Source organism: Lissotriton vulgaris, unplaced genomic scaffold, assembly GCF_964263255.1.
Source record: "Lissotriton vulgaris unplaced genomic scaffold, aLisVul1.2 SCAFFOLD_2868, whole genome shotgun sequence".
Classification (NCBI taxonomy): Eukaryota; Metazoa; Chordata; class Amphibia; order Caudata; family Salamandridae; genus Lissotriton; species Lissotriton vulgaris.
The window spans coordinates 236,614-261,072 of record NW_028252138.1 but is presented as its reverse complement, the minus strand read 5'-3'; the positions used below and the strand labels follow the sequence as shown (position 1 = coordinate 261,072).

At 45.9% G+C, this 24,459-nt stretch overlaps 1 long non-coding RNA gene across 1 annotated transcript in view; it reads right to left on the bottom strand.

Moving 5' to 3' along the window:
• LOC147662652 (uncharacterized) overlaps positions 1-24,459 on the bottom strand; it is a 91,126-nt gene that overhangs the window by 15,459 nt on the left and 51,208 nt on the right. The window contains exon 3 of the long non-coding RNA XR_015305513.1: positions 9,408-9,564. This is a non-coding gene — a long non-coding RNA (uncharacterized LOC147662652). The remainder of the gene's footprint in view (positions 1-9,407; positions 9,565-24,459) is intronic.

The window sequence follows — 24,459 nt, the reverse complement described above, 5'->3', positions numbered from 1 at the left end:
TGAAATTTGAAAATCGCGGGTAACGTGACAAAGCCAGCTCGTCATGCGCGCAGCGCATATAACACCCATGACGAGCTGGCTTTGTCATCCGCATCGAAGGGGTTAATGGACACGCAAGTCTAGATATGTAAATACCGCTATGTGTTTATACACGTGTCTGTACAGAAGTATGCATTGAACAAGGATATAAGAATTCTATATACCTGTGGGGGAAAAAATCTTATATGACCAATGTAGGTTTACACATACATATATCACAGTATATAGATATGTACACAAGTGTATATATATATATATATATATATATATATATATATATATATATAGTTGCACTCGGTATAGACGAATAAAGTCTGCTACCTCCCAAGACGCTGTTGGACTCCTTTTTGTTTGTGTGGCAGAACCGCTTCCCTTCAGGATCTCCATTCCTGACTGGAGTCCGCCCTGCAGGACCGGAGGCCCCTGGCAAAATGGAGAAGTGTGTTTGATATATATATATATATATCAAACACACTTCTCCATTTTGCCGGGGGCCTCCGGTCCTGCAGGGCGGACTCCAGTCAGGAATGGAGATCCTGAAGGGAAGCGGTTCTGCCACACAAACAAAAAGGAGTCCAACAGCGTCTTGGGAGGTAGCAGACTTTATTCGTCTATACCGAGTGCAACAAAGCTCAATGTCCTTACGCGTTTCGGCGTTCCATGACGCCTTGATCACAGGTGAGCTGTTTTTAAACATCCCAGTGGTCACGTGCCTGAAACAGGGATGCTACTTCAGGTTCCATAATGCACCATTCATTACTCTCCATGTGCATGAACTTCCATCTGTGCTTAGTAGCGTTAATTTACTTCTTTCTGCACTGTATTACTTTGTTGGTGCTGAGTCCATATTGCATAGTGCATGCAAGTTGCTCCACGGTATTATCATTCGCGCTGACCTCTGCGTTGTTCCCCGAGAGAAAGGTAGTTTCTCTCATCTCCCTTTCTCGCCAATGCTGCCGAGTAGCTGCGGTTAGTCCATTTCGCTGGCAGACAGTGACGAGCGGTCCATGCCCCCTCAGTTAATATTGCAAACACACTTCTCCATTTTGCCGGGGGCCTCCGGTCCTGCAGGGCGGACTCCATATATATATACACACACACACACATACACACATGTAGCTGTGCCTAAATATGATCAAATGTAGGTACTTGAACCTATTAATATGGTTAAAGTTTTCTATAATGATATAACAATATATTTAGATATTAAATAGGCAAATTAATAATACCGCATTTATATTCAAACATGTCAAAAGTATGTATGTCTGGGTATGCAGAGGATGAGGTGTATACACACAGGAAGAGACCTTGATGGCCCCCATAAAAATAAAAAATTCTGGGACTGATTTCCCAGTAAGTCCTCATTTTCAGCAGCAGTGTCACGATTTGATTACCGGGTGATAGTTAAGAGATCCAGTGTGTTCCGGTAGATCCATAATTGTGATGAGGCTGGTAACAGGAGCTGGAATAAGTTACCTTCCCTATCGTCTGGTAACGGGAGTTGGAATAAGTTACCTTCCCTATCAGCTGGTAACAGGAGTTGGAATAAGTTACCTTCCCTATCGGCTGGTAACCTGAGTTGGAATAAGTTACCTTCTTCATCGGCTAGTAACGGGAGTTGGAATAAGTTACCTTCCCCATCAGCTGGTAACAGGAGTTGGGATAAGTTACTTTCTCTATTGGCTGGTGACAGGAGCCGGAATAAGTTACTTTTCCTATCAGCTAATCACAGGAGTTGGGATAAGTTACCTTCCCTTTAGGCTGGTAACAGGAGTTGTAATAAGTTACTTTCCCCATCGGCTGGTAATAGGAATAAGAAAAAGTTACCTTCCCTATCGGCTAGTATCAGGAGTAAGAATATGTTACCTTCCCCATTGGCTGGTAACAGGAGTTAGAACAAGGTTTCCTTCCCCATCAGCTAGTAACAGTTGGAATAAGTTACCTTCCCTATTGGCTGGAAACAGGAGTTGGAATAAGTTACCTTCCCTATTGGCTGGTAACAGGAGTTGGAATAAGTTACCTTCCCTATTGGCTGGTAACAGGAGTTGGAATAAGTTACCTTCCCTATCGTCTGGTAACAGGAGTTGGAATAAGTTACCTTCCCTATCAGCTGGTAACAGGAGTTGGGATAAGTCACTTTCCCTATTGGCTGGTAACAGAAGCTGGAATAAGTTACTTTTCCTATAAGCTAGTCACAGGAGTTGGAATAAGTTACCTTCCCTATTGGCTGGTAACAGGAGTTGGAATAAGTTACCTTCCCTATTGGCTGGTAACAAGAGTTGGAATAAGTTACCTTCCCTATTGGCTGGTAACAGGAGTTGGAATAAGTTACCTTCCCTATTGGCTGGTAACAGGAGTTGGAATAAGTTACCTTCCCCATCAGGTGATAACATGAGTTAGAACAAGGTTTCCTTCCCCATCAGCTAGTAACAGTTGGAATAAGTTACCTTCCCTATCGTCTGATAACGGGAGTTGGAATAGGTTACCTTCCCTATCAGCTGGTAACAGGAGTTGGGATAAGTCACTTTCCCTATTGGCTGGTAACAGAAGCTGGAATAAGTTACTCTTCCTATAAGCTAGTCACAGGAGTTGGAATAAGTTACCTTCCCTATTGGCTGGTAACAGGAGTTGGAATAAGTTACCTTCCCTATTGGCTGGTAACAGGAGTTGGAATAAGTTTCCTTCCCGGTCAGCTGGTAACAGGAGTTGGAATAAGTTACCTTCCATATAGGCTGGTAACAGGAGTTGCAATAAGTTACCTTCCCTATCAGCTGGTAACACAAGTTAGAATAGGTTACCTTCCCTATTGGTCGGGAACAGGATTTGGAATAAGTTACTTTCCCTATCGGCTGCTAACAGGAGCTGGAATAAGTTACTTTTCCTATCAGCTAGTCACAGGAGTTGGGATAAGTTACTTTCCAGCTGGTAACACAAGTTAGAATAGGTTACCTTCCCTATCGGCTGGCAATGGGAGTTGGAATAAGTTACCTTCCCTATTGGCTGGTAACAAGAGTTGGAATAAGTTACCTTGCCTATTGGCTGGTAACAGAAGCTGGAATAAGTTACTCTTCCTATAAGCTAGTCACAGGAGTTGGAATAAGGTACCTTCCCTATTGGCTGGAAACAGGAGTTGGAATAAGTTACCTTCCCTATCGGCTGGTATCAGGAGTTGGAATAAGTTACCTTCCCCATCAGGCGATAACAGGAGTTAGAACAAGGTTTCCTTCCCCATCAGCTAGTAACAGTTGGAATAAGGTATCTTCCCTATCGTCTGGTAACAGGAGTTGGAATAGGTTACCTTCCCTATCAGCTGGTAACAGGAGTTGGGATAAGTCACTTTCCCTATTGGCTGGTAACAGAAGCTGGAATAAGTTACTCTTCCTATAAGCTAGTCACAGGAGTTGGAATAAGGTACCTTCCCTATTGGCTGGAAACAGGAGTTGGAATAAGTTACCTTCCCTATCGGCTGGTAACCTGAGTTGGAATAAGTTACCTTCCCTATCAGCTGGTAACAGGAGTTGGAATAAGTTACCTTCCCTATCGTCTGGTAACGGGAGTTGGAATAAGTTACCTTCCCTATCAGCTGGTAACAGGAGTTGGAATAAGTTACCTTCCCTATCGGCTGGTAACCTGAGTTGGAATAAGTTACCTTCTTCATCGGCTAGTAACGGGAGTTGGAATAAGTTACCTTCCCCATCAGCTGGTAACAGGAGTTGGGATAAGTTACTTTCTCTATTGGCTGGTGACAGGAGCCGGAATAAGTTACTTTTCCTATCAGCTAATCACAGGAGTTGGGATCAGTTACCTTCCCTTTAGGCTGGTAACAGGAGTTGTAATAAGTTACTTTCCCCATCGGCTGGTAATAGGAATAAGAAAAAGTTACCTTCCCTATCGGCTAGTATCAGGAGTAAGAATATGTTACCTTCCCCATTGGCTGGTAACAGGAGTTAGAACAAGGTTTCCTTCCCCATCAGCTAGTAACAGTTGGAATAAGTTACCTTCCCTATTGGCTGGAAACAGGAGTTGGAATAAGTTACCTTCCCTATTGGCTGGTAACAGGAGTTGGAATAAGTTACCTTCCCTATTGGCTGGTAACAGGAGTTGGAATAAGTTACCTTCCCTATTGGCTGGTAACAGGAGTTGGAATAAGTTACCTTCCCCATCAGGTGATAACAGGAGTTAGAACAAGGTTTCCTTCCCCATCAGCTAGTAACAGTTGGAGTAAGTTACCTTCTCTATCGTCTGGTAACGGGAGTTGGAATAGGTTACCTTCCCTATCAGCTGGTAACAGGAGTTGGGATAAGTCACGTTCCCTATTGGCTGGTAACAGAAGCTGGAATAAGTTACTCTTCCTATAAGCTAGTCACAGGAGTTGGAATAAGTTACCTTCCCTATTGGCTGGTAACAGGAGTTGGAATAAGTTTCCTTCCCGGTCAGCTGGTAACAGGAGTTGGAATAAGTTACCTTCCATATAGGCTGGTAACAGGAGTTGCAATAAGTTACCTTCCCTATCAGCTGGTAACACAAGTTAGAATAGGTTACCTTCCCTATTGGTCGGGAACAGGATTTGGAATAAGTTACTTTCCCTATCGGCTGCTAACAGGAGCTGGAATAAGTTACTTTTCCTAACAGCTAGTCACAGGAGTTGGGATAAGTTACTTTCCAGCTGGTAACACAAGTTAGAATAGGTTACCTTCCCTATCGGCTGGCAATGGGAGTTGGAATAAGTTACCTTCCCTATCGGCTGGTATCAGGAATAAGAATAATTTACATTACCCATCGGCTGGTAACAGGAGTTAGAACAAGGTTTCCTTCCCGATCAGCAGGTAAAAGGAGTTGGAATACGTTACCTTCCCTATTGGCTGGTATCAGGAGTTGGAATAAGTTACCTTCCCCATCAGGTGATAACAGGAGTTAGAACAAGGTTTCCTTCCCCATCAGCTAGTAACAGTTGGAATAAGGTATCTTCCCTATCGTCTGGTAACAGGAGTTGGAATAGGTTACCTTCCCTATCAGCTGGTAACAGGAGTTGGGATAAGTCACTTTCCCTATTGGCTGGTAACAGAAGCTGGAATAAGTTACTCTTCCTATAAGCTAGTCACAGGAGTTGGAATAAGGTACCTTCCCTATTGGCTGGAAACAGGAGTTGGAATAAGTTACCTTCCCTATCGGCTGGTAACCTGAGTTGGAATAAGTTACCTTCCCTATCAGCTGGTAACAGGAGTTGGAATAAGTTACCTTCCCTATCGTCTGGTAACGGGAGTTGGAATAAGTTACCTTCCCTATCAGCTGGTAACAGGAGTTGGAATAAGTTACCTTCCCTATCGGCTGGTAACCTGAGTTGGAATAAGTTACCTTCTTCATCGGCTAGTAACGGGAGTTGGAATAAGTTACCTTCCCCATCAGCTGGTAACAGGAGTTGGGATAAGTTACTTTCTCTATTGGCTGGTGACAGGAGCCGGAATAAGTTACTTTTCCTATCAGCTAATCACAGGAGTTGGGATCAGTTACCTTCCCTTTAGGCTGGTAACAGGAGTTGTAATAAGTTACTTTCCCCATCGGCTGGTAATAGGAATAAGAAAAAGTTACCTTCCCTATCGGCTAGTATCAGGAGTAAGAATATGTTACCTTCCCCATTGGCTGGTAACAGGAGTTAGAACAAGGTTTCCTTCCCCATCAGCTAGTAACAGTTGGAATAAGTTACCTTCCCTATTGGCTGGAAACAGGAGTTGGAATAAGTTACCTTCCCTATTGGCTGGTAACAGGAGTTGGAATAAGTTACCTTCCCTATTGGCTGGTAACAGGAGTTGGAATAAGTTACCTTCCCTATTGGCTGGTAACAGGAGTTGGAATAAGTTACCTTCCCCATCAGGTGATAACAGGAGTTAGAACAAGGTTTCCTTCCCCATCAGCTAGTAACAGTTGGAGTAAGTTACCTTCTCTATCGTCTGGTAACGGGAGTTGGAATAGGTTACCTTCCCTATCAGCTGGTAACAGGAGTTGGGATAAGTCACGTTCCCTATTGGCTGGTAACAGAAGCTGGAATAAGTTACTCTTCCTATAAGCTAGTCACAGGAGTTGGAATAAGTTACCTTCCCTATTGGCTGGTAACAGGAGTTGGAATAAGTTTCCTTCCCGGTCAGCTGGTAACAGGAGTTGGAATAAGTTACCTTCCATATAGGCTGGTAACAGGAGTTGCAATAAGTTACCTTCCCTATCAGCTGGTAACACAAGTTAGAATAGGTTACCTTCCCTATTGGTCGGGAACAGGATTTGGAATAAGTTACTTTCCCTATCGGCTGCTAACAGGAGCTGGAATAAGTTACTTTTCCTAACAGCTAGTCACAGGAGTTGGGATAAGTTACTTTCCAGCTGGTAACACAAGTTAGAATAGGTTACCTTCCCTATCGGCTGGCAATGGGAGTTGGAATAAGTTACCTTCCCTATCGGCTGGTATCAGGAATAAGAATAATTTACATTACCCATCGGCTGGTAACAGGAGTTAGAACAAGGTTTCCTTCCCGATCAGCAGGTAAAAGGAGTTGGAATACGTTACCTTCCCTATTGGCTGGTAACAGGAGTTGGAATAAGTTACCTTCCCTATCGGCTGGCAATGGGAGCTGGAATAAGTCACTTTCCCTATTGGCTGGGAACAGGAGTTGGAATAAGTTACTTTCCCTATAGGCTGGTAGTTACTTTCCCTATAGGCTGGTAACAGCAGTTGAAATAAGTTACTTTCCCTTTTGGCTGGTAACAGGTGTTGGAATAAGTTACTTTCCCTATCGGCCAGGAACGGGCGCTGGAATAAGTTACCTTCCCTATCGGCTAGTATCAGGAGTAAGAATATGTTACCTTCCCCATTGGCTGGTAACAGGAGTTTGAACAAGGTTTCCTTCCCTATCATCTGGGAACAGGAGTTGGAATAAGTTACCTTCCCTATTGGCTGGTAACAGGAGTTGGAATAAGTTACCTTCCCTATTGGCTGGTAACAGGAGTTGGAATAAGTTACCTTCCCTATCAGCTGGTAACAGGAGTTGGAATAAGTTACCTTCCCTATTGGCTGGAAACAGGAGTTGGAATAAGTTACCTTCCCTATCGTCTGGTAACAGGTGTTGGAATAAGTTACTTTCCCTATCGGCCGGGAACGGGCGCTGGAATAAGTTACCTTCCCTATCGGCTAGTATCAGGAGTAAGAATATGTTACCTTCCCCATTGGCTGGTAACAGGAGTTTGAACAAGGTTTCCTTCCCTATCATCTGGGAACAGGAGTTGGAATAAGTTACTTTCCCTATAGGCTGGTAACAGCAGTTGGAATAAGTTACTTTCCCTATCGGCTGGTAACAGCAGTTGAAATAAGTTACCTTCCCTATCGGCTGGTAACAGGTGTTGGAATAAGTTACTTTCCCTATCGGCCCTGAACGGGAGCTGGAATAAGTTACCTTCCCTATCGGCTAGTATCAGGAGTAAGAATATGTTACCTTCCCCATTGGCTGGAAACAGGAGTTGGAAAAAGTTACCTTCCCTATCGTCTGGTAACGGGAGTTGGAATAGGTTACCTTCCCTATCAGCTGGTAACAGGAGTTGGGATAAGTCACTTTCCCTATTGGCTGGTAACAGAAGCTGGAATAAGTTACTTTTCCTATAAGCTAGTCACAGGAGTTGGAATAGGTTACCTTCCCTATTGGCTGGTAACAGGAGTTGGAATAAGTTACCTTCCCTATTGGCTGGTAACAAGAGTTGGAATAAGTTACCTTCCCTATTGGCTGGTAACAGGAGTTGCAATAAGTTACCTTCCCTATCAGCTGGTAACACAAGTTAGAATAGGTTACCTTCCCTATTGGTCGGGAACAGGATTTGGAATAAGTTACTTTCCCCATCGGCTGGTAACGGGAGCTGGAATAAGTTACTTTCCCTATCAGCTGGTAACAGGAGTTAGAATAAATTACTTTCCCTATTGGCTGGTAACAGAAGCTGGAATAAGTTACTTTCCCCATCGGCTGGTAACGGGAGCTGGAATAAGTTACTTTCCCTATCAGCTAGTCACAGGAGTTGGGATAAGTTACTTTTCAGCTGGTAACACAAGTTAGAATAGGTTACCTTCCCTATCGGCTGGCAATGGGAGTTGGAATAAGTTACCTTCCCTATCGGCTGGTATCAGGAATAAGAATAATTTACATTACCCATCGGCTGGTAACAGGAGTTCGAACAAGGTTTCCTTCCCTATTGGCTGGTAAAGGAGTTGGAATATGTTACCTTCCCTATCGGCTGGCAATGGGAGCTGGAATAAGTTACTTTCCCTATTGGCCGGGAACAGGAGTTGGAATAAGTTACTTTCCCTATAGGCTGGTAACAGCAGTTGGAATAAGTTACTTTCCCTATCGGCCGGGAACGGGAGCTGGAATAAGTTACTTTCCCTATTGGCTGGTAACGGGAGTTGGAATAAGTTACCTTCCCCATCAGCTGGTAGCAGGAGTTGGAATAAGTTACTTTCCCTATCAGCTGGTAAAAGGAGTAAGAAAAAGTTACCTTCCCCATCGGCTGGTAACAGGAGTTAGAACAAGGTTTCCTTCCCGATCAGCTGGTAACAGGAGTTAGAATAAGTTACTTTCCCTATTTACTGGTAACAGCAGTTGGAATAAGTTACTTGCCCTATCGGCTGGTAACAGGAGTTGGAATAAAATACTTTCTTTATCGGCTGGTAACGGGAGTTGGAATAACATACTTTCTTTATCGACTGGTAACAAGAGTTGGAATACGTTACCTTCCCTATCGGAATGAAGCCGCCCCTGGCAGTGAGAGCTCACGGTGGGTTTGTGCACCTGCTGCACAGATTTAAGCCATAGCACAGTTTTCACTCTATGAAGGTCCATGAATTGACTATGACTTTGCCTGCTATAAGTGCAGCGCTTTGAGGCCGGGGGATGAAGCGCTAGATCTGTCCAAGCACTAGTTATTGCTCTAGATGTACTCACGATGGTGTGGCGTGCCTGGCGTGAGTGCAGCGCTTTGAGGCCCGATGGATGAAGCGCTAGATGTGTCTAAGCACTAGTTATGACCCTAGATGTACTCACGATGGCGTGGCATGCCTTGCATGAGTGCAGCGCTTTGAGGCCGGGAGGATGAAGCGCTAGATGTGTCCAAACACTAGTTATGACCCTAGATGTACTCACGATGGTTTGGCATGCCTGGCATGAGTGCAGCGCTTTGAGGCCGGGAGGATGAAGCGCTAGATGTGTCCAAACACTAGTTATGACCCTAGATGTACTCACGATGGTTTGGCATGCCTGGCATGAGTGCAGCGCTTTGAGGCCGGGAGGATGAAGCGCTAGATGTGTCCAAACACTAGTTATGACCCTAGATGTACTCACGATGGTGTGGCGCGCCAGTTTCCGCGGCACCAGGCCATCCTCCGCCGTCCCGTTGGAGCCGTGCCCGTCCTTCCTCCTCTTCCTGCTGGTGGGCCTCTCGGCGCTAAGGGGGACTTCCATGTCGACGGCGAGCTGGTAGTCGGAGCTGGAGTGGGAGCTGCAGAGATAAAGAACAATGTTTATACATCCAGGGAGGGTGGGTTCTGAAGAAAGCACCTGCCCCAGCACAGAGGTAAGGGCTCCGCTGGCTGCCCCCCGGGCTGTGCTTCAAGCCCCCGCTGCCCCCAGAGCCCAGCACCGCCCCCTCTGCACGGATGGAGGTACAAAGTGTGCACGCCAGCCCAGCGCCCTCCCAGAGAGGCGCCCTGTGCCCCTGCCCTGGCAGCGGAACTGACAACAAGCGCTGGAGCCCGGCCGCAGTGCCAAGAGCCCTGCCCGGTGCCAAGAGCCCCACCCCGGCCCTGTGGCATGCGAGCAGCGGGGGCCCGAGGGGGCTGAGTCACGGCGAGGGCGAGCAGTGACGAGGCGGTCTGGCCTCTACACTACCCGGGGTAAGGTTAAATATAGGCCTGGAAGGGGGCCCAGAACACACCGTCCAGGGCACCCATGACTGCCCTGTCCTGCTGTCCGAGGAACGGGGCCGTGCCCTGGCCGCCCCGGCTGCCCCCGGTCTGTGCCACACCTCCAGACGGTCTTGGCTGCCAACCCACAGCACTTGCCCTGCTTGGCACCCTGAGCGCAAACTCGCAAGGTTCAGAGCTGAACTTCAAGTCCCAGCATGCAAAGGGAGCTAAAGGAAAAGGCCGCCCTGTCTCATCGAGTCACTGTCACATGGGGCCACGGGGAGGCTGAGTAAAGTATCACAGACAGCTACTCCTGCTGTGCCTGGTGGTGAGAAGTGGGGGCCCATGCACACAGCACCCCTTCAGTTAAATGGACCCAGGCTCTGTGCCACCCCCTCGCTCCTACAAGCATGGTAGCACACCCCTTCTTTCACAAAACGCTGCGACGTCCTCGAACAGGGGCCATCTCCCCTGGCTTGACCCCTCCCCCATGAAAAGGATTAACAGAACTGGAAAATGTGATGAGGAACTTGACAATGTGGGGTGCTCTTCTTTGGGAAAAGGGCACGAGGAAGAGTTGACGTGGAGGGTGGGGGCAGGACACTCCCCATTAATCAATCTATGTGGTGGGTCCTACATAAAGCAATGGCCCAATCAGATGTGGCTATTGAGTGGGCTAGTCACTAGAGACAGAATACAGGTAAATACAGCAATCGGACAGAATGTAGTGTTAATGACTGCTGAGCCAGTCAATAACGCCAGATAACTGCCCTCCTCCAATTTACAAACTCTATAAACTGTTACCTGGGTTTCTTGGTCGATAATACTCCGATATTGCCCTCACTCTGTTCTTCCCTGTAAACAACAAGTACCCTACTCTGAGAAGAGTTGTACCCGAGACTCTGTTCTTCTCCATTCTGGAGAATCTGATTGGCTGACAGTCTTAAATGTCCAACAGCGCACTAATGTCGATTCCAATGTTAAGCATAACCGGGATGGAGTTTAGTTTGTGCTCATTCTGCCTGTTATACTGCCCCTTTCTCGCTCGTTTCTGACCGTTATTCTGCCTCTTTCTGCTCATTTACATCTTTTTACTTATATCTCACCTTCATTTTGCCTCTTTCTGCTCTTTTCTCACCTTTATTTTGCATCTTGCAGCTGGTTTTTTACCTCTATTTTGCCTCTTTCTGCACACGTATGCCCATTATTGTGCCTGTTATTTTGTCTCTTTCTGCTCGTTTCACACCTTTATTCTGCCTCTTTCTGCTAATTTTTAACCTTTATTTTGCCTTTCTGCTCGTTTCCCACCTTTATTTTGCCCCTTTCTGCCACTTATTTTAACTCTTTCTGCCAGTTTGGCCGTTATTTTGCATCTTTCTACTAGTTTCCAACCTTTCTTTTCCCCCTTTCTGCTCGTTTCGGACCTTTATTCTGCCTCTTTCTGCTCGTTTATGCCATTTATTTTGCCCTTTGCTGCTCATTTCTCCCAGCTATTTTGCCTCTTTCTGCTCCTTTATGCCCGTTATTTTGCATCTTACAGTTAGTTTCTGACCTTTATTCTGCCTCTTTCTGCTCGTTATTTTGCCCCTTTCTCTGCTTTATTTTGCCTCTTCTCTCTCGTTTCTGGCCTTTATTTTGACATTGCATCCACAGCGTCCAGATACCCCTAGGGATGACAGTGCTGCGCTATACAAATGATGACTGATTGATGATCGATTGATAGAATGCTTTAAAAGAGTGCAATATTGGTAATTAGCACATTACTATACATCCACCGCAGGAGGACAGCAACAGGTTACACTTTACAACTTAAACCAGGACACATTCACAAACCCCTCTGCCTAATCCTACATGGTGGTACAAAAGGGGGTGGTGATGGACGGAGCATCTGAATCAATCAAACACCCACACCCAGTCAAGAGATCTGGGTTTAATCCATCACCGTTCTTTAGCCCACTCTGCCACCCCAGTTCAGGCATGGCCATATGCAAATCAGTCTGACCCTGTGCCTCATGGGAACAGTCCAGCCCAAACTGCCAAGCCATGTCTTCCCCGGACCGGAATCAAGCATCCTAGGACAGGTTTCTGGCATTACACCCGTCTTCAGCCAGGCTTGCTTGAATCCAGTGGCAAAGTGAGCAAGGGACTCACAGACTGATTTGCATATGTCCATATCTGAACTGGGGAGGCGAAGTGAGCTAAGGAACGATGATGGATTCATCCCAGATCTGTGACTGGGGGCGAGTGTCTGAAAAGTTTCAGCGCTCCGTCCATCATCTCCTTGTGTTTGCTTTGTTTACCCTAAGTTGGCAGGATATGCCCAGACATGGGTCCCCTGCTCACTTTGTCACTGGAATCAAGCTAGCCTGGCTGATGAGGGGTGTTCCCCTTAAACTGGTCCCAGGATGCTTGTTTCTGGTTCAGGGAAACCCTTGCTTGGCAGTTCGGGCTTGATTGTTCCCATGAGGCACAGGGTCAAGACTGATTTGCATATGCACAGTGCATTTGCACAGTGAATTGTCCTTTGGGGCAAATGTTTCGTGCCTCTCAGGTAAATGCTTTGGCATTTTACGAATGCTGAGGAAGTTTCTTCCTCTAGTGTCTTTCCAGCATAGGAAGATTATTGTCCAGGCCTTGATCGGATCTCGACTGGACTACGCAAACGCCCTTTTCTTGGGTTTGACCCGTTTGCAAGTGGTCCAGAACTCGGCAGCCCGTGCTATTTACGGGCTCCCGAGAAGAGCAGGTGCCACGGCTTTACTGAATTCTTTACACTGGCTACCGATCGCTAAAAGAATTCTTTTTAAGTGCCTGACTTTTGCCTTCAAAGCTTTACAAGGATCTGGCCCTAAGTACATAAGGAAACGTCTCTCCCGATATGTACCTAGCAGGTCTTTGAGATCATCTTGTCTATCCAAAATGACAGTCCCGGCTATCAGGCGTGCAAGGACGGGAGGTCGATCTTTCCGCTACCTAGCCCCGAAGGAGTGGAATGAACTACCACTTTCTCTCAGACAGGCTCCCAGTCTCCTTGCTTTTAGAAAAGAGCTTAAAACGTGGCTTTTTACTAAATAAACTTGATCCTTCTCTTCTGTCTGCTTTTTAGTTGTTATGTCTTGTTTTGCCTGCCGATATTCTTCATCAAAGCGCCGGGATGCTCCTTGGAGTAGCAGAGCGCTATAGAAGAAATAAATTAACATAACATAACATAACATATGGCTGGGTCCAAACTGAGGTGGCATGATGTGGAAAATAACGATGGACTGGATGCAGCCGAGTAATTACCAGCGGCTGAGATTCATTCAAGCATTACACCCATCACTCTTGTGTATTTTCTTACTGCAGCAGTGATTGGTCATCAATATTGAGCTGCATTTAAATAACCCTTTCCCGATACACTAACCCCAGCAGTGCACTAACTCGCTGACTATCACACTTGAACCTAAATCCCTATAGTTCCTTCTTTCAAATATATGATGCTGACGTTTTGAAACCTGGACAATCCTGCACCCATTTGGGGACAGAATGTTGTTGTGATGAAGAATCCCAGCCACATAAATGCACTCCTGATGCTGACGAGCTTTGAATGATATGAATTAAACAGTTTCAGGAAGCAAATTGGTAAGGGTGTGTATTGTAAATAAGATAGTCCTTAGAGACCAGATGATATGTAGATATAATCATAAGATTTATTGATAAGTAGATGACATCAATATCCTTGGAAAAATAGTAAGTCCAAGTGATGCCCCACCAGGAGCAGCCTCTGTCCTGCTCAGCCTGCACACTCCAACTGTCACTCCCCAGCTCACCAAGCACCCAACACTCCATGACATCATCATACATCCAACATTCCAGACATCCTCAGGCATACCAACACTCACACTGGCTGAGCAGTAGAGAAGGAAACCATAGGCAAGGGAAATGCAGCAGTAGATTATAACAGTGTGTTATAAAGAACAGCAGTGACACAAGGGTCACACAGGTAACACAACAACACAGAGAAGATGGTCAGTGCAGTCATCTCAGAAATGGTAATAGTTACATCACAGCGAAATAGAGGAAAAGGGGAACCAGGGAAGAGGGTAACGAGAGCTAGTTAGAAGTACAGTATGCTGTGCCACCAGAGCCCCCGGTGTCTGTACGCTGTAGCACCGGAGCCCGCGGTGCCTGTACGCTGTGGCACTGGTGCCCCCGGTTGTCTGTACACTGTGGCACTGGACCTCCCGTTTGTCTGTATGCGGTGGCACGGGCCCCCAGTTTGTCTGTATGCAGTGGCACGGGCCCCCAGTTTGTCTGTATGCAGTGGCACGGGCCCCCAGTTTGTCTGTATGCGGCGGCACTGACACCGGTGTCTATACGCTGTGGCACCAGAGCCACCGGCGTCTGTACGCTGTGGCACCAGAGCCACCGGCGTCTGTACGCTGTGGCACCAGAGCCACCGGCATCTGTACGCTGTGGCACCAGAGCCACCGGCATCTGTACGCTGTGGCACCAGAGCCACCGGCATCTGTACGCTGTGGCACCAGAGCCACCGGCATCTGTACGCTGTGGCACCAGAGCCACCGGCATCTGTACGCTGTGGCACCAGAGCCACCGGCATCTGTACGCTGTGGCACCAGAGCCACCGGCATCTGTACGCTGTGGCACCAGAGCCACCGGCATCTGTACGCTGTGGCACCAGAGCCACCGGCATCTGTACGCTGTGGCACCAGAGCCACCGGCATCTGTACGCTGTGGCACCAGAGCCACCGGCATCTGTACGCTGTGGCACTAGAGCCACCGGTGTCTGTACGCTGTGGCACCAGAGCCACCGGTGTCTGTACGCTGTGGCACCAGAGCCACCGGTGTCTGTGCGCTGTGGCACCAGACCCACTGCAGTCCGCCCCCCCATGCGGCCTCCTATTACAAGGTGGGCTAGAAGATGGAGACACACTTGGGACTTGTTGGACGTCACGGATAAGCGATTCCTCCAATCCCCGAGACACCGTGCACACGCGCCGGTGTGTGAAGGAACATTCAACGTAAAGATGGAAACCGTGCCAAACTGAGGCCAGAGTGTGCTCTACTGATTCTCTGCTACTAAGCAGAAGGACATTTGTTGGGTATGTACATATGTTTATGGGAGCGGTCACGAGCGCTCACAGAGGCCTGTAGCTCGTGGCAAGCTCGTGTAGTGGGTTACCGTGTTTGCTTTTGAATATGTAGAATGTGGGAGTGTTAAGACTGTGTAGCTGTTATTGGCATTACTAGCCTGCAACTTAAGACGAGAGGATCTGAATAAACTCACGTCCTACTTCTACAAGTTTCCTGCGTTATTATTGGCTTCCCTACACTGGCGACGGGCGGGATTTGTTACCTGCATCAGAAGGACATCAGAAGAACGAGAATTATTATAATTTTTTTTTTCTTCCTGAATTTTACCTCTCTGACCTATCTGAGATTGATTTTGCGCTTTCTGGATTTCTACCGAACAGCGCAAGACTACTACAATTCCTTGGGAAGCGGAAGATTTATTATTCTTTTTTTTTTAAAAAGCAGGAAATTGCTCACTTGTGTGGTGGCATTATTTGAAATTGCCAACTTCGACTCGCGAGGAGTGTTATTTTCCCAGTGTACGCGCGCAAGGGTTCGCGCATGAGCATTCCAATCAACGTTGAGCAGCGCGACGTCTGACGTCATCGCACGATCTTAAGAGCATTAGAGACGTGCATCAGAGACGCTCCTTCCTGGTTTTGTTGATCTAGTTGGGGTTATTTCATTACGTGTCAACGCGGAAACGACTACATTCAGACATTGTTGCATCACATTTCTATCACAGAGACTTTCAGCTATTGAGGAGAATCGTTTTGCTACGCGAGTGAGGAAAAGAAACCACATTGAAGGAAAATTAATTTCAAAGGTTTTCAGTGACACGCACACTGTGTGTTTTGACTGTAATTTAATCGCTATTCTGAATTTAAACCTTTATTTTTAAGACATTTTTTTTTATTTATTGTACATTTAGATTTATTTACGTAAAGATTGTTATATATTTGAATTCAATATGTCTGGCATTGTACCTCCTCCTTCATTTTTATCATCACCTGGTGAACCACCCATGGCTTGGGAGATTTGGGAACCTGTCTTCTTAGCTTACGTAGATGTGTTGGAAGAGGGGGAGTGTGAGCCAGAAAGGAAGTTATCACTGTTAAAACATTGTTTGGGTGGAATAGCTTTGAAAGAGTTCAAAACATTACCAGCACTAGTAAGTCCGGGGAATATTAATGTGTATGAATATGCTTCATTACAATTAAGTTTAAGATATGGGAAGAAAAAGAATGTTGTCATGGAGAGGTTTATCTTTTATTCTCGGAAACAACGTACAGATGAACCTGTAGAAGATTTTGTCTCAGCGTTAAGATCCTTGGCTGTCACTTGTGACTTTGAGCACATATCTTATGAGCAAGTTTTAAGGGATCAGATTTTGATGAGGACTAATAACAAAAAAGTACAAGAACGTCTTTGGACAACGTCTGATTTGTCCCTTAATAATGCCATAGATATTGCGAAGTCAATAGAACATTCAGAGAAGTTTGTCAAGGAGATTAGGGGCAATGATAAAAGTGATGTTTTTAGTGTCTCTAAAGATTTTGACAAGTCGAAAAGAAGTTTTTCACAGAAAAACGAATTTTCATTTAGAAATGATAACACATTTAAGAGTCAAAAATATGATAAGAAAACCTCAAAATTATTATGTTTTAGGTGTGGAAGTGATGCACACTTAGCGGATTGTAAGAATTGTCCAGCCTTAGGGAAAACATGTTCAAAATGCTACAAGAAGGGCCATTTTACAAGATTTTGTAGGTCATCATCGGGGAAGATGAACTGTATACATGAATGCTGCGAAGGTTATCAATTAGACGATGAAGAAACATTTCAAGTTAATACTGTTATCAATGTATGTGAAGATGGAGATTGCACTAAATTTCCATCCTGTATCATAACTATTGATGATGTGAGTTTGGAGATTTTCGTAGATTCATGTGCATGGTATAGCATAATTTCTTTGAGTGTATTTCGAGATAAATTCCCGAATAAGAAGTTACTTGAATCTGATATATCACCTGGTGGCTACACAGGCTACAAAATTGATCTAATGGGTTATTTTATTGCAAATATACAATTTTCTGATCGACACATATCTGGGAAAATTTATGTGTCAAGATCTGGGTTATCACTTAAGTTGGCCACACCAACACCAATTAGGGATGAAAATTGATCCAAGAGCCAATCCTCCTGTGTATGTAGTACAACCGTTGAATGTTTCATGTGTAACTGGAGATAGTTCATTGCTTGTAGAGAGCTTACGCAAATCTTTCCCTAATGTTTTCAGTGGCACTTTGGGTCGGTATAAAGGATTTGAACATGTCATTAAATTAAATGAGAATGCCATTCCTGTTAGGCATAGAGTAAGGAATGTTCCCCTATCCTATAGACTCAAACTTAAAGAAATGCTAAAAGATTTATGTGAGAAAAATATAATTGAACCAATTGAGTCGTCACCTTGGGTTTCCCCCATTGTAATTTCGGTTAAGTCCACTGGCGAGCTTAGGTTATGCATTGACCTCCGCAGTGTTTATGGTGCCATTTGGGTGGACTCCCATCCCCTACCCAACCTTCATGAAATGGTTTCGACCTTGGCAGGTGCGCAAGTCTTCTCCTGTGTTGATCTAGCCAGTGCCTATCATCAGGTGCTACTAGCTGAGGAGTCTAAGAACATAACTGCATTTATCACGCCTGAAGGTTTATACAGGTTTTGTCGCATGCCTTTTGGATTAGCGAGTGCAGCCTCAGTGTTCCAGAGGCTCATGAAGGAAACTTTGGAGGGTTTGAGTGGTGCCATAGCATTTCAAGATGACATTTTGGTGCATGGGAAAGATGACAGAGAACATGACAATAATTTGAGGTGTGTGATTGCCGCTTTAGCGGAGAAAGGTCTTACACTACGTCTTGACAAATGCAAATTTAGGCAAAAGGAAGTGTAATACCTAGGCCATACTATTAGTGGTATGGGAATCAAACCTAAGAAAAATCATGTTAAGAGTATCACGAATGCTCCCGTGCCTACATCGAAAGAACAACTGGTAGCCTTTTTAGGTCTTATCGAATTTTATGCTAAGTTTATTCCTAATTTCTCGGTTAAGGTGACCCGTTCAGGTGTTTACTGAAGAAAAATGCTAAGTTCATTTGGACTGATGAAATGACAGATGCTTTTCAGTCTTTGAAAATGTTTATCGTGAATGCTCCGTGTCTCAAACCTTTTGTTGTTGGTGTGAAATGTATCATTATGGTAGATGCGAGTTCGTCTGGTCGGAGTACTTCTGCAGAAGGATAGTGAGAAAGAATGGGTTGTTGCTTATGCGTCAAGAGCCTTAAGAGATGCAGAAAAGAATTATTCTGTCATAGAGAGAGAGTTACTGGCTTGTGTCTGGGGAGCCGAGCATTTTAGACCTTTCCTATGGGTTACGAGATTTTTGATAAAAACTGACCATAAGCCCTTGGTGTATCTCATGGCTCCAGGCGGAGGCAGAACTATGTTGGCGCGTCTTGCGAGATTAGCTTCAAGATTGCAATCTTTTCAATGCAGTATTGAATATGTTCAGGGTAAGGCGAATGTACATGCTGATTGCATGTCCGGATTGATCTCTGATACGAATCCTCCTGAACTGGTTAGCGAAGAGGAGTGTGAAGTTGCTTTCACTTTTCATGATGTCAATTTGGTGTGCGGTGAACGGTTTGCCTTGCAGAAGGATGTTTGGATGCAAGAGATGAGTAAAGATTTGGAACTGTGCAGTGTCAAAAAGTACCTTGTGCTTGGTTGGCCGGAACAGAGGAAGTTATCTGGAAATTTAATGGGTTTTTTTAAGGTTCAGGAGGAACTTGCTGTGGAAAGTGATTTAATTCTTCGTGGTGACAAGATTGTTCCACCTTTTTCTATTAGAAACACTTTACTTGAAATTGCCCATGAAGGGCATTTGGGGATATCTTTCACCAGAAGACGTTTAAAGGAGTCTTTCTGGTGGCCAGGTATTGACTCCTGTGTGGACCACTTTGTGCGTTCCTGTTCTTATTGCTCTAACAGTGACAAAACGGCTGTTGCTTTACGTCCGGAACCTTGTCCCATTGACTTGCCTTCAGGTCCTTGGCGGAAACTGGGGATAGACATCATTGGGCCTTTTGGTTGTTTACCAAAACAGGAAGCTTTTGGTATCGTTCTTATAGACTATTATTCCAAATGGCCAGAGGTCAAGATGGTTAAAGAGGTAACTTCTCGTCAAGTGATAGAATTTTTAGATGAGATTTTTTGCAGAGAAGGCATCCCTCAGGAAGTTGTGACTGACAATGGTCCGCAGTTTGTGAGCAAGGAAATGGAACAGTTTTTTGATAAATGTGGTGTCACTCATAGAAAGATTGCAGTTTTCCATCCAGAGGCAAATGGCCAGGTTGAACGGTTCAACCGTGTGATCAAAGAAGCCATACAACTCTGTCAAGGGCAATTTGAATTGGAGAAATGCATTGCAATCTATGTTGTTAGCTTACAGGACTTCACCTAATTCAGTGACTTTGGTCACTCCCTTTGAGCTTTTGAGAGGACGGAAGCCTAGCACTAAGTTAGTTCCTTGGTGGTTAAAAAGGAATTTAGCTGGATTTGAGAATTGTTTGAAAGTGGATTTTGAAGCTGTTCAACACAGGGTTCAGTTGTACAAGGATAAGATGAAACAGGATATGATTAAGAAGATTGGTTCTACGTCCAGTTGTTCTATTAAGGTGGGTGATCTTGTTCGCATTAAGAAGAAAGAGGGTGTGTGTAAGGGTTTTCCTGTTTGGTCAAGTCCAAGGAAGGTTATTGAAGTTTTTAGGAATGCGGTCAGAGTCGATGGTGGTTCTGTGTGGAATTTGAGCAGAGTCTCTATGTTTAATGGTATTAGTCGTTCTGTGTGGAATTTGAGCAGAGTCTCTATGTTTAATGGTATTAGTCAATCAGTGGATGATCTTGACAGCAATGTTTTTTTGGATGTTGGGGAACAAAGAAATGATGGGGAATGTGTACCTACTGAATGTAACCTGGATAATACTAGAGTTACACGTTCTCATCGTTTACCTGTTCGGTTTAATGATTTTGTGATGAACTAGTTTTTTTTTTCTTTCTCTTCATTGTTTTTTTTTTGTTTTCATTTTAAGGGGGGAAGGTGTGTTGGGTATGTACATATGTTTATGGGAGCGGTCACGAGCGCTCACAGAGGCCTGTAGCTCGTGGCAAGCTCGTGTAGTGGGTTACCGTGTTTGCTTTTGAATATGTAGAATGTGGGAGTGTTAAGACTGTGTAACTGTTATTGGCATTACTAGCCTGCAACTGAAGACGAGAGGATCTGAATAAACTCACGTCCTACTTCTACAAGTTTCCTGCGTTATTATTGGCTTCCCTACAACATTAAATCTGTTGCATCACTGCAGCACTAGTATTAAGAAGACTTGAAGCAAACCGTGCTACGAAGTGCGTATAGCTATAGATACACGAAGTGCACGTGTAAAGATCAGAAAGGGCCTTTAGCGTGTGGACCCCAAGAGGCTTTACTGCACTGGTGAAGCTCAATTACTGGTCTCTTACACATCCCCAGTCTCTCTGTTCTTTGTTGAGATGGTTTAAAGGCGCTTCTCTTTAACGAACGGCTCAAGCATCACCCTACCATGAAAACAAAATGTCTCACCTATTAATTGGGCCGTGTTCCCAGGTCGCTTGGTCAAATTCCCAGGCCGCTTGGTCAAGGGCAAGATCACTTCCTTCAAGGTGGGCATCGCGATGATCCATCGGCTCATAGGTTCTCAGGTCAACTTCCATCTTTCCTGGTGAAAAAGCCATCCCGCAGTCTGGAACGGCATTCTCCCCGATGGAAACATCAGTCCGCTCCACTGCAACGTCATTTCCTTCCAGGTAAACACCATCTTGTCCCTGGTTAATGACATTCCCTCCGGGTTGAACATTGCTTCCATCGGGGTATACATCGCTGGCTCCAGGGTGAGCGTTACTCCCTCCCCCCACCCCAATCTTCCCATGGTCACCTAAGATACTTATATCAGCCACTTCCACCGCAGTCTCCGTGGCAACAATCTGCTTGTTATACTCTATCTCGATTCCTTTCTGGTAGTGCTCTCCGCCCCTTCCAACTAGTTGCGCCCATAGTCCCATCTGGCGCGGCACCCAGACCGATCTTCTTGACCTTCCCTGCCCTGGTCGTGTTCTTCATCGCCACATGAGTAGATTCTGTCCCAGTTCTCTCCCTTCTTGCACCAGCTTGCGCTCTGGTTACTGCACTCTTTATTCCCACACTTGTCTGAATCCAGGCCTGAGCATTACACACGCTCTGATTGGCCCTGCATTATGACATCATCTGTACAAGATGCTCATCAAGCTGCAGGCACTCATGTTGGTTCTATCAGGACATGTGGCTTTGTGCCTAGGCACTGGGCTTGAAATCAGCAAGTCAGGTCTTCAAGTACAGCCCCTCCACATTCATTCCTGGAATGTTACTATCTTCAGAGTTCCAATTTCTGGGCCCACTGAACCGAATACAGGTACAAGTGTGCTACAGGAGTTTCTCGTCTCCATTCTTCAGGTACTTTCATCAGGTAACGAATAGTTTCTTACCTGTCGGTGTAGTTTTGCAGCTTGAAGATCTTTCTGGATTCACTATGCTGTGCATTATTCCGCGATCTGGTGGTTGGGTCCGGATTCGTAGTCTTTTTTCTCTTTTTTTTTTTGTAGCCCAGGTGGGCGTCGACGTCCCACCATTTGGTGCACCTTTGTGACGTCGGCACGCTTCCTGCGGAAGCTCCCACCCTTGGGCGCCATCTTCGGATTCTTTTTTTTTTCTTTTCTCTTTTGTGGTGAATCCATGGCTATGTGTATTAAACTTTCCTTCAACGTAAACTTCTTCACGTATATTTGTCTTTGTTAAACGTTCCTATCTTACTCCATGTCCTTCCACCTTCTCCAGCCTCATCTTTCTGGCGGACGTGGGTGGGTTCGCTAGTGAATCCAGAAAGATCTTCAAGCTGCAAAACTACACCGACAGGTAAGAAACTATTCGTTTTGCAGCGTGAATCTTTCTGGATTCACTATGCTGTGCATAGATTTCGTAGCGGTTTTGTCACTCATGTGGCGGCTGGGTGGAAGATGAGCGTTGGTTGTTAAAGATATGTTGAAGCACTCTTTGGCCCATTTGTGCTTCCTTGTTCATCTGCACATCTAAGCAATAGTGTTTAGTGAAAGTGTGCACTGAAGCCCATGTTGCCGCCAGGCATATGTCTTGGATGGGCGTGTTTGCCAGGAAGGCGATCGTTGCCCCTTTCTTTCTGGTTGAGTGGGCTCGTGGCCCCTCCGTGAGCTCTTCACCAGCTTGCATGTGGCAGAACTGTATTGTTTTGGCAATCCATCTTGCTATGGTGTTCTTAGTCACTGGTCTACCCAGGAGACTCCTTGCGAAGGACACAAAGAATTGTTTCGTCTTCCTGTGTTCTTTCATCCTTTCTATATAGTGCATTACTGCCCGCCTTGCGTCCAGAGTGTGGAGCACCCTCTCCGCGTTGGACGTGGGCTTCTGGAAGAAGCTAGGTATCTGGATACTTTGGTTCATGTGGAATTTAGATACTACCTTGGGCATGAAATGCGGGTCTGTCCTTATCACGACCCGGTCACTGTGTATTTGTATGTACGGTTCTTGCAGCGTCAAAGCTTGTAGCTCGCTCACTCTGCGTAGCGATGTTATTGCTACTCGAAAGGCTGTCTTCATTGTCAGCATTTGTAGTGACGCTTTATGGATGGGTTCAAACGGTGGCTTCATGAGTTCCGTCAGTACCACGTTCAAGTTCCATGCCGGCGGCGGCATCCTCTTGGGTGGCGCTATTCTCTTCGCTCCTTCCAAGAACCTTTTCACTATTCTGGAAGTGAAGAAACTTCTTCCTGTTTCTCCTCTTGTGTATGCCACAATCGCTGCCAGGTGAACCCTCAGCGAGGACGAGCTTAGTTTAGCTTTGATCAGGTGCGTGAGGTATCGGAGTACTGTAGACTCTCTAGTCCGCTTTCTCTCCAGGTTTTTCCTGTGGCACCACTGCGTGAACCTCTTCCATTTCTCCCCATAGCACTTCCGCGTGCTGGGTCTCCTTGCTTCTCTCAGCACCCGAAGTGTGCTCTCTGGTAGTTTTAGATGTGCGAACTCTAAGTCCTCAGGAGCCACGCTGACAGGCAGAGGCTTTCTGGTTCTGGGTGTAGAACTTGTCCCCCTTCCATGGAGAGAAGGTCTCTTCTTTTTGGGAACTTGTGTGCTCTGCCCTGCGACATCTCCATAATCTGAGAGTACCAAGTCTGCCTCGCCCAATGGGGAGCCACCAGGATGAGAGTCATGTTGCTCGACCTGCACTTGTTCAGGACTCTGGGGATCAGTGGCGTCGGTGGAAAAGCGTAGGCAAATTTCTTTGACCAGCTTATCCATAGGGCATTCCCATGGGACATTGGTTCCTGTTCCCTCGATGCAAAGTGTTGGCATTTTGCATTCTGGCGTGTTGCAAACAGGTCTATTGTTGGTGTGCCCCACCTCCTGAACAGGTTCTCTGTCTCTTGGTTGTTCAGTTCCCATTCGTGGGACACCGATGCTTGCCTGCTGAGCCAATCCGCTTCCACATTGTCCTTCCCTGGCAGGTGTATGGCAAGCAGGTCTATCCTGAGTGGGATCGCCCATCTCCATATTTCTTGAGCCAAGCTCGACAGAGGGAATGACTGAGTCCCCCCCTTGCTTGTTGATGTAAAACATCGTTGTGGTGTTGTCTGTCTGTATCATCACCCTTTTGTAGTAAAGGTGCTTTTGGAAGGCCTTGAGGGCCAGCAACACTGTTTTCAGTTCGAGGTAGTTGATGTGCTTGACTGCATCTCCTGGGTTCCACAGACCCCTCACTCTGAGCCTGTTCATGTGAGCGCCCCATCCTTTCTGGGATGCGTCTGTGGTGATGGTCACAGTTGGGTCCGGTGGCGTTAGAAGCTTCCCCATCGTTATATTCTCCTTCGTCCACCATTTCATCTCCTCCTGCACATTGTGCGTAACAACCACTAGATCTTCCCAACTTCCTTCTGCTTGTGACCATTGCTGTTGTAGCCACTCCTGTAGTGGTCTCATCTTTAGCCGAACATTGGGGACCAGGTGGATGCATGACGCCATCATCCCCAAGATCTTGCTCACCGTCCTCACTGTCAGAACTTGCCCCTTCTGGTAGTGACGTTTCTCCCTCAGCAGGCTGAGTGTTCTCCTCTCGCTGGGTGTCACTCTGCATTCGACCGTGTTGATCAGGGCTCCCAGGAAGATTTTCACTTGTTCTGGGTCCATGGAGCACTTTCTCCAGTGGATGGAGAAGCCCAGGTTCGTGAGCGTTCTTGTGACCTGTTCTGCGTGAGCTTTGCA